This window comes from Peromyscus leucopus, chromosome 4, assembly GCF_004664715.2.
Source record: "Peromyscus leucopus breed LL Stock chromosome 4, UCI_PerLeu_2.1, whole genome shotgun sequence".
NCBI classification, from domain to species: domain Eukaryota; kingdom Metazoa; phylum Chordata; class Mammalia; order Rodentia; family Cricetidae; genus Peromyscus; species Peromyscus leucopus.
This window is the reverse complement of record NC_051066.1, coordinates 116995614-117005762: the sequence shown is the minus strand read 5'-3', so window position 1 is coordinate 117005762 and position 10149 is coordinate 116995614. Positions and strand designations below refer to the sequence as shown.

General features: G+C 38.5%; 1 protein-coding gene across 1 annotated transcript in view; it reads right to left on the bottom strand.

The window, feature by feature from the left end:
• Positions 1 to 10149, bottom strand: part of Macrod2 (mono-ADP ribosylhydrolase 2) — a 1962999-nt gene that overhangs the window by 1664608 nt on the left and 288242 nt on the right. The window lies entirely within an intron of this gene.

Sequence of the window (10149 nt, the reverse complement as noted above, 5' to 3'; positions counted from 1 at the left end):
AGAGGGTGGGTGTTGAAGGAATCCATCTACTGCTGAATTATTTGAATAAGAGCTCATCTGTTGTTGAAAACGATAGTGATGTTCAATATTCCTTTCTCCTAAGCAAGATAGTAAATGCTAATTTAGCACCATCTTGAAATTGCAACTACTGTACCTTTTGGATGGAGATTTATGGTTCAATTAGAAAAAGAAAAGTAACTCATGCTTGACCACTTTAAGAATGTAAAAGTATTCTATAACCTAAAGCCTTTTATTGAGTGGCTTCTATATTATAAACAAAGACTGCTGTCAAGTGTGCTGCTTATAGATTAAAAGACACATAATGTAAAGGTTTATTATTTTTTCAATATATAGAAAGAAAACAACTATATATTTTGAAGATATCAGATAAGGCCTCTTGAAGAAGGTAAAACTAGGGCTCGGGACTGAAGGAATGTAACACGAAAGCAAGAAAAGTGTATGTTTGCCATGGAAAGTGATGAACAAAACCACAGAGATGAAACAGTCAAGAGCCCTGAACCTAGACATGGGTCAGAATCAAGTGGGAGTGATTTTATTAAGACAACCATGCCTCAGGGCAGACTGAGTGAATTAAGATCTCTCAGGTGAAGATGGGTGTGGGTGAGGACTGCAGTCACTGATTTAGGAGATACTTGGAGAAAAGCTAACGGTGTAGAGAAAATACACTCTGAAGAAGGTCAACAAAGTTTAGATTTGGTTGTTGCTTTCTGCTCATTAGGTGGTTAGTTTATTATGCCAGGCTTTGTGGGGCAGGTGTTGAATTCCAAGTTATGACATCTGCCCTGATGGATTGGGGCCATGGTTTTTAAGCAAGCATGTAAAAAGTCAATGCACTTGAAGAACATTTGGTGGAAATAGAGGCTATTGTAGATGAGTAGCAAAAAAACGAGGAGCAGACACATTGGTACAATAGTGCTGGAGCAGGGTGAAAACAGAGGTCTAATAAGAAAGACAACAGAGTACAATGCTGTAAATGACAGACTGTTCAGCACAAGTCAGTGAAATGTTGGCAAGACAGTTTGGGAAGATGAAAGACAATGTTGGTGATGAGAGTTTCAGGACTTTTGTGTGAATGGTTCATTATGCACAGCACAGATTTGTTTTCTGATTATTAATATTGTTCTCTTTAACATTCAAGAGCAGCTCAGATGATCAATTAAAATCACCTTAAGTTCAAAGTATTTTTATGTTAGTGCTCTGGTAATATCTATAAGAAGAAAGACAGTAAGGTCAAGAGGCAAATGGTCAGCATTGGGAAAGGGAGCCTATTTAAAAAGAGGTTGCTATTAAAGTTTAGAGGTTAGATGAGACAGCCCACAGGAAGGCAGCAGAGATGCCAGAGACGGAACAAAAAAACATCTCTTCTGTAAGGATGGAAAAGAAAAGATAATTAAGCCAAAGAGTGAACAAAAGAAAAAAGGGAAGCTAGGAAAGTGGCAGTGACTAAGAATACTAATTTTGCAAGCACGAGGACCTGAGTTCAAATCTCTCGTGCCCATATAAAAAGCTTGGCATGGATGCATGTGCCTTTAACTGAAGCCCTGGGACAGATTCGTAAATTCCAGATCCCAAGAGCTGGCTGGCCAGCCAGCCTAGTCAAAGTGACAAGCTTCTGCTTCGGTGAGAGGCCCTTTTTAAAGGACCAAGGCTGAGCAGTGATAGAGGAAGGCATCTGACACCTTCCTCTGGCCTCTACATCCCAGTGCACAGGGACAAGCACTTGTACATTCACTAGCATGCACAATACACATGTACAAACACAACTCACATACACACAGGAGAAAGAAAGAAGGAGAAAGAAAGAAGAAAGGTTACAGAGGAGAAATATAACCATGGGAAGAAAACATGAAGTCAAGGAACTAGAATTATTTTAAAGAGGATGTAAATAATGTAGCTGTGCCATTAGATATTAGAAGATAGAACCAAATATGGGAAAAGAGCCCGCCCCATCCCCCCAGTACCAAAGCAATATTTGCAGAGTAATAGCCCACAGGCCTCTAGTGTATTAAGCTAATGAGAGATGAAGAAAATAAAAACAATGATTAGGATAATGCTTCTAAATAGCTAGGAGTAAGGGTTTGGGTAGGTCAGTGGGAGGGCAAGGTGGGTTTTTTTAAAGGGAACCAAATGTCAGTAAAGAGATTTGTTGAGCTTAGGGAGAGGGGACAGAGATGTAGAGATCAGATTTTACAGTGAGGACAAGCGAATAGAAAAGAAAATTGATAAGTTCAAGAGATGGGACCCAAGTCATGAATGTGACTTAGATCAAGGTACAAGGTCGTGATGGAGAAACTGCAATCTGGGGAAGAGTCTAACAAGGACAAGTCAGTCACTCAGAGGAAGGTGAAGCACAGGTATAATGTTGAGATCTGGATCCAATCTGAAGATGAGGATGTGTCCCAAAGATAAAGAGAATGGAGAAAGTGATGGAATTAGGTAAGGCATGGACAACAAAAGAACGAACGATGACAAAAACAGACCATTCAAGATTCTAAAAAAATTCTTTCACATAAGCTGCCTACATTCGATACTCTTAACTCCAGCCCTCTAGTGTCATTACACAGTGTTAGTGAGAGATGTGACAAATAACAGAGGAGGTGTTATCCTCAGGGAACAGATGTCAATTAGTCAAGGCTGTAGAAAGAATGTTAAAAAAAATTTCAGTCACCTGGGAAACTAGACCACCTCCCCCCCAAAAAAGATAAGATTGACATAGAACCAGTGGAAGCAGGCAGAAGAAAAGCTAGACAAGGAAATGGGCATGAACCAAGAAGGAGAGCTGGGCTGGGCACAGTGTCTGCAGCTGGGGATCAGTTACAAAGGAGAAGTCAGCAGTGACTCCTAAGCAGCGTGTGCATTCCCAACAGACGACTCAAAGAAGAAAGTTGATCTTGCTCTGTTTTGTGAACATGAGAACAGAACTAAATCCAACTGTATTCCCAACCCCACACAGAAGTATTTCTGCCCACAAGAACTTTCCTGGGCTTTCCCCTAAGGATCATGGGACTCTGGCTGAAGGTATGTGCAAGTCACAGATGTGTGCCCATTCCTTACTTTTATATTACACAGGCACAATGAAGTTGGAAATAAACTTTAGTGTTGCCAGAAGAGTTTTCCCTTTTTTCTTTTCTTCTCTTTCTTTTCTTCTTCCTCCCCCACCCCCACTAGAGGCTTCAGAAGGAAGCAAGCAGCCACAGGGGTGTGGAAATAGGGGATAATAGGATTTTACAGCCTGATTGTGTGCACACACAAAAGCAGTACTTGGTTTTCTATGCCAGTTGGCTAGAGGGGAGGGAAGACTGTCTAGACAATTACTACCCGAAGTAATTACCCTGTTGAATGTATACTGGAGCTTGGGCAATTTCGACACTGCAAAGCTGAAGCCAGTTCCCATCACTGATCAAAGTTCTCATTTTTATATCCTTGAGCTGGGGATAAGTGTTAAAATATACATCCAGGGAAGTCCAGGTAACACAAAAGTCTAGCAAAGGTCTCTTATTAAAGTGTCTTTTTATAAATATTAGTGATGTCTTACACATAGATTGGGCATAAGCATTGTCTGATTATGTTTCTGATGATGATGACAGCACCTTTTGCTAAGAATTCTGTCAAATATATTTTAATGCCTTATACAATAAATCTACACATAAGAATTTTTGTTCTTGTTTTTCAGATGAGCAAACTCGGGCTTTAAAAAATTCTAGAAATATGTCTTCATTCAACATTAATGGGGATGTACTAAGTACCTCTTCAATAACTATGTCTGCGGCTGGGTACACAAAACAAAACAAATGTAGATCCTCTACTAGGGGAAAGGGCAGAAATTCATATATTAAGCAAACGCCTAATGCATATAAAGTGAAAGTGTATGGAAGGAGCTTTGGAAATCACTATTATGAGTGAATGTGACTGGAGAATCTATATTGTATACTTGAGGAAAAACCTAAGACTTGAGAGGAGAGGGAAGGAGGGGAAGGGAGGGGAGGGAGGGGAGGGGAGGGGAGGGAGGGGAGGGGAGGGGGAGAGACAGACAGACAGACAGACAGACAGCAGGTGAATGAGAGGTAAATAGTATTCTGAGCACAGAAAACCTTTTAAAAACTTCATGTGGAGCATGAGCTTAGAGTGTTTAATGATTGAAAAAATGTCAGAGTAGTTCACAGTAAGTAAAACAGGAGATCAGCCAAGAAGCCTGAGAAAAGAGATGGGACCTCATGCTAGTGCAAATGAAATCCTCTGAGGATTTGACAAGACAGCACAAGGAGGAGGAAGAAAGGAAGAGAAAAGAAGGGGAGGAAAAAGAGGGGAGGACCAGAAGGAGTAGAGGGAGGTGAGGAAGGAAAAAGGAATGGGAGGTGAGAATGAGAACAGGAGATGAGGAATCTAGGTGGGAGAGGAGGAAGAAGAGAGGGGAGGCAAATAAAGGTGGGGGGAGGAAGAAGGAAGGAAAAATACATGCTTGGTGGTCAACAGAGAGGTGGGAAAAGATGTTCAGTATATATTCTAGTTATAGTGGAATCCTTATTACACTTCTATAATTAGTAGGTAAGAGAATAAGGATTTGTCTGGTCCTAAATCTTGAGCTCCTGACTACTCTCTTAAATAAACATGAGTAGAGACATTGCAATACCTTTAAAAGGGAGTTTGAGTTAAGGGAGGAAATGCTGTTACTATTACTTAAAGTCAGTTTGAGGACTGTATCTTGAAACATTTGGTGGGCTAAGGTAAACCTCTCTCATACTTCATAGATCTCAGAGTGACGACTTTAGTCACTTGGTCTGCTGCTACAAACTACCTCAGTGTTTTCAATCACACTTGCCTTCTTTTAACTCGGACTTGGGAAGCAGACCTTAATGTCTGCATTCCCTGCAACAGAGCTCTCACATAACAAGAGCAGTGTCATTATCTGAAGCTTCCCCCAGGCTTAGTGTTAAAAACCAAACATAGCAACTGTAAGAGCACTATTGCTGAAAACAAAAATGAAGAATGCCAATTATTCCATAATGTTTTTGAAATTTGAATTACTGAAATGCCTTATCTAGAGACTATTTTCTAGACATATATAGAGATAGGAAATATTAGAGACCGACATTTGTTTCACACCATTACAACATGTCATAGAACCTCAAGCTAGAAGACATTTCACCAATGGTAGTAATATAAATCAACTACCAAATTTTTAAGATGTCTTTGTGGAAAGTATGGGAAAATGTATTTAAATTATAACTACTGATTTTTGAAAGGTACATATTAGAAAAAAGTATATAATCTATGGTTTACAGCCTGTATCTAACTACTGAGCTAACTAGAAGTTCATAGTACTTACAACATGAGTTAAATGCTACCCTATTGTTATTTTCTAAAGGATGAATGAACTTCACACTTGGCCTAAGCCAACAGGTGGAAGAATGAAGGGGATGAATGAACTTAACTTGCCTAATAGTAACATCTGAGACAACTTTTTTTTTTTTTTTTAGGAAATTTCTTTTTAAAATGTAAACTATTCTATAGTTGCCGCCAGAATTAATGAAGACCATTTACTAAATATCTCACATGCATTGCTTGCTTCATTCTTACTTCACAAAAGAAACTAAGTTCAATTGCATGATGTAACCTCCAATATCACATGCCATATACAGTAAAATTAAAATTTCCAGCAAACAAGTTGATTCTAAATGCAGACGTCCCAACTTGATGCTTCTTGTCTTTTTCCCCCTCTGTTGCTCTCTCCCTGGTAACATGCTGCATAAATTTACACTTATCCCAAGTGTGCACAACAACACAACTGGCATTCCAATAAGTCATATGAACACTTGATATTGGAGACGATGAGTAACAGCATTGTTTTGTCTAATTAGACAGACCTGAGTTCACATCCAGTTTCTGCCATTTACTTGGGATATGGCTTTGTGCACTTTGGCCAACCTCTCTAAGCCAGTTTTAACTTCTAGGAAACTGGATAATAATCATGTCTCTCTAAGTGTTAGGAATAATTTATATACTTTAAGCAGAACATTTAACTCATTCTTGGATCATAATAAGCACTCAACGAATTTTATTCTACCTTTGATGATATAGGAACATTTCCCCGGGTCCAAACAGATATTGGAATATAGGGTGATAAAAAGGGAAAGTAGAGAAAAAAGATTAACAGACTACACTCTGTCCTGCCCCCACACCCTCCAATGATTTTACAGAGTCAACTGCTAGCAGTGGCATCTGCCCCTCTCTTCCCCCAACACAGGCTTCTGCTCACTGTACAACTTCTGGTAAAAGCATGAGTGGGAATGTCAAAAAGGAGAAGGAGTAATGATTTCTTTCTACAGATTCACTACTGGAAAACTTTTAGAATGGTAAAACAAACAAAACAAAAACATTCTTTGCTTTTTGTGAAATCTGGGTATTTCAGTTGTTGCTAAGAAAAGAAAACCTACGTAGATGGCTACTTGTTAAACCAAAGCCACAGAGTTATTAAAATATGCCAGAGACAGTATTTCAGAAGAATTATCTCCTGCTGCTGGGATTAGTTTTATTGGGAGTGAAAGAATATTAACAGTCAGGTACATGTTTCACTGACTCTAGTGTTCAGTTTAAGTTCAACAGCAAACTGGTGTTCTCTTCCAGTTGTGAACCCCCATCAACATGTCCTTGGCGTCAGGGTAGTGGTGGTGGTAAAGGATATAATCTCTTGTTTTATGCTCATGTTCATCTGTTGCTGGTCTAACCAGAAGACTTTAGTTAGCATTTTTCTCCAAAAATGAAAAAAGTTCCTCCAAACTGGGGATGTAGCTTAGTGTTTAGAGTGCTTGTCTAGGATGAGGCCCTGATCTATTTCAACCCTGAAAACAACAAATCTCTAGGAATGTTAACATTTTTTTTTAAAGTTCAGGCCTAAGAAAGAAAATTAGGTTTCAACATTTATTAGAGTACAATAATCTTACCTAGGAGAAATGCATTAGTTCACAAGCACATTAAGCATTTTCACCTCTGCAGACAAATTTCACATTCTCATCTCTAGTTTCTCCTTTCCTTAGAAGTCCCAGACCCAGAGGAAGCAGGAGGGCCAGTAAACCAACTAACCCTTCACCTGCATTTGGGGCCAAGTTGGAAAGAAATGGAGAGACAGTTCAAACTATGTTGCAAGTAAATATGTGAGAGTAAATTGATAAAGCATTTTTAAATTAAAGGAAAAAACTGTGACAAAGCATATGTAGAATATGTAATGCATGAACGAAACAAAGCATAACCTCTCACTAAAATATCAGAAAATGCATACATATTCAACAACTATGCTACCCTTAAAGATAAAGAAATAAAGGATGAAAAATTCTCCATGAGTATGTTAATCCTTTTCTTTCTCCCTTTCAGCTGGCCCATGACAGATAACAGAGTGACCAATTTATTCCTTCAAAATATTTCTGGGACAATGAATTCTGTAGTCTATTTTAGATTGACTTGTAAAATTCAATGTTGATAGTACAGTGTTTTAATATAGATTTTAAATGTAGACACTACAGTATGACACAGCTGCCTTCCAGAAGATCCCTCTGCAGGACTGCTCATATTGTGTGAAACACAGGAGGACAGATATCAGAAAATGCACTGCCACTTACCAGCAGGACAAGTTGGGGAAATGACTTAACACTTACGAATCCACCTCTTTTCATCTTAGTGTATAATATTGGCAAATGAGTTAAAATTACAGTAAGCACTTGGCATGGTCCCAACAACTGTGGTATATTGGTGGCTATATGCAACATATTGCAGAGATTCATTCTGCTGATTCTGAAAACTGATTTCTTAGGTTCAAATCCAGTATTTTTCACTTGTTAACTATTATCTATGTTAATATTAGTAAATATGTAAAACACATTAAGATAATGTTTTGAACATAGTAAATGCTCAAAATACTCATTTTGATGTCACTTCACTTGAGGTCTCATTACAAGGTAAACTTATTTACATCAGAGCAATTTTCTTTTCTGCTCCAATTGTTTGTTATTTGTTTGAGACAGTGTCTCACTATATTGCCCTGGTTGGCCTGGAACCACTGCTAAGTAAACTGGGCTGACCTCAAACTCAAAATTGATGGGTGATATCACTCTCTATGCTGTGAATGTGTTGCTCTGAATGGTTGATAAATAAAATGGTGATTGGCCAGTAGCCAGGCAGGAAGTATAGAAGGGATAAGCAGACAAGGAGAATTCTGTGAAGAGCAAGGCTGAGTCAGAAGTTGCCAACCAGACACAGAGGAAGCAAGATGTGAAGGCAGAACTGAGAAAAGGTATCAAGCCCCGTGGCTAAACATAAACAAGAATTGTGGGTTAATATAGGTGTAAGAGCAAGTCAGTAATAAGCTTGAGCTAATGGACATACAGTTCATAAATAATATAAGCCTCTGTGTGTTTACTTGGGTCCGAGTGTCTGCAGGACTGGCAGGTGAGAGAGATTTGTCCTGACCACAGGCCAGGCAGGACACAGGAAAACTCTCAGCTACACAAACTCACAGAGATCTGCCTACCTCTGTTACTTGTCTCCTGAATGCTGGTATTAAATACAGAAGCCACCACACCCAGCTGCTTCTGCTGTTTGTTTGTTTGTTGATACAGGGTCTCTCTATGGTGCTCTGGCTCTCCTGGAACTCAAATGTACACCAAGCTGACCTGAAACTCACAGAGATCTCTCCGCCTCTGCCTCTGCCTCTGCCTCTGCCTCTGCCTCTAAAATTCTGGGATTAAAGATGGCCACCAGCATGCCCAGCCTTCTGCTTTTTTAATTTAGTATCATTAGAAACAAATAAATATTATCAACTCAATACATCCATGAATCTTTTCTATACAGCAAAATGCCATAACAAATCATCAGGCTCTACATGTCACCTCATTGGTTTCAAGTTTCCTAGGCTTACCTGGTGATACAAATTATTCAGAGATTGTGACCTAGCAAGTCCTGGGTGGGGCTTTGATCTTTGTGCATATTCAGCTTCCCAGTGACTCTTGCAGGTAGGCAGGCTTAGAATTCCTCAGCAAGCTGAAGCTTTGTCCAACTAGAGATCCAGAGAAAACCTAGTGATCATATCCACCTAAAAGAATGGTTCTTGTAGACATTTATGTTATGTATACAGGAATGTCAAAATGATTTTTTAGTCACAAATATGTTACTATTTCTCAGTACCAAATAACTGAGGGACAACTGAGCTTATGTTAAAATGTAAGTCATGTAACAGCATGTGAAAGTTAATTGAAGAACAATCTTCTTAGATGTTAAAATCACGGGAAAGATGAGAGTGACCAGCAGAAGCATGAGCACCATTAGCAAAGGCACACATAATTATATTACTAGGCCAGAGGACATCAGGGTATAGTGACAAGGGTGGCCAGGAATTTTGGTTCTTTGAAAGGTGTATTGTAGTTACTTATAATGCTACTGTCATGGCTAAGTGGCTAAAAATGTTTAAGAATATTCAAATAACAAATTGATTACAAAAATAATTAAAAGGGTACAACCATTCTTTTTTCTTTATCTTTTTGAACATTAGTATTGGAAAAGAAAACAGTTTGTGTAAAATTATCACATACATGAACATGAATTTTTGAAAATAAAAGATAAAAAGAAACAAGATTCTGTTCTTTCACAACCCCAAACCTATACCCAAAACATACCCTATACATGAATAACCTATACTCCAAAACATATCCCATAAATGAACAACCCATATCCCAAAACATACCTCTTACATGAACAACTTATACCCTAAAACATACTCCTAAAACATGAACAAACTATATACATGAGACACCTAAAATCTAGCAGAACACACACACACAAAAAGAAATTTGAGTGCAGTGAAACCAAAAACAGTATCCACTGAATGAAACATGCATACTAACTACAGCACAGCAAATGTACATATTTTTTCAGTATAGATAATTAGGAATTTCATGAGCTAGTGAATCAAGAAGTCTACCTGTTTTTGTTGACATATATCTTTGGATCTTAAGCTGTAATACATACATACATACATACATACACACATACATACATACATAGTACAGTGAAATCATTAGGTAAACCAAGGAAATAATTAGCCAGTCCTTGGCAATTTTTAGGTAGAGAGTTACTTGTAGC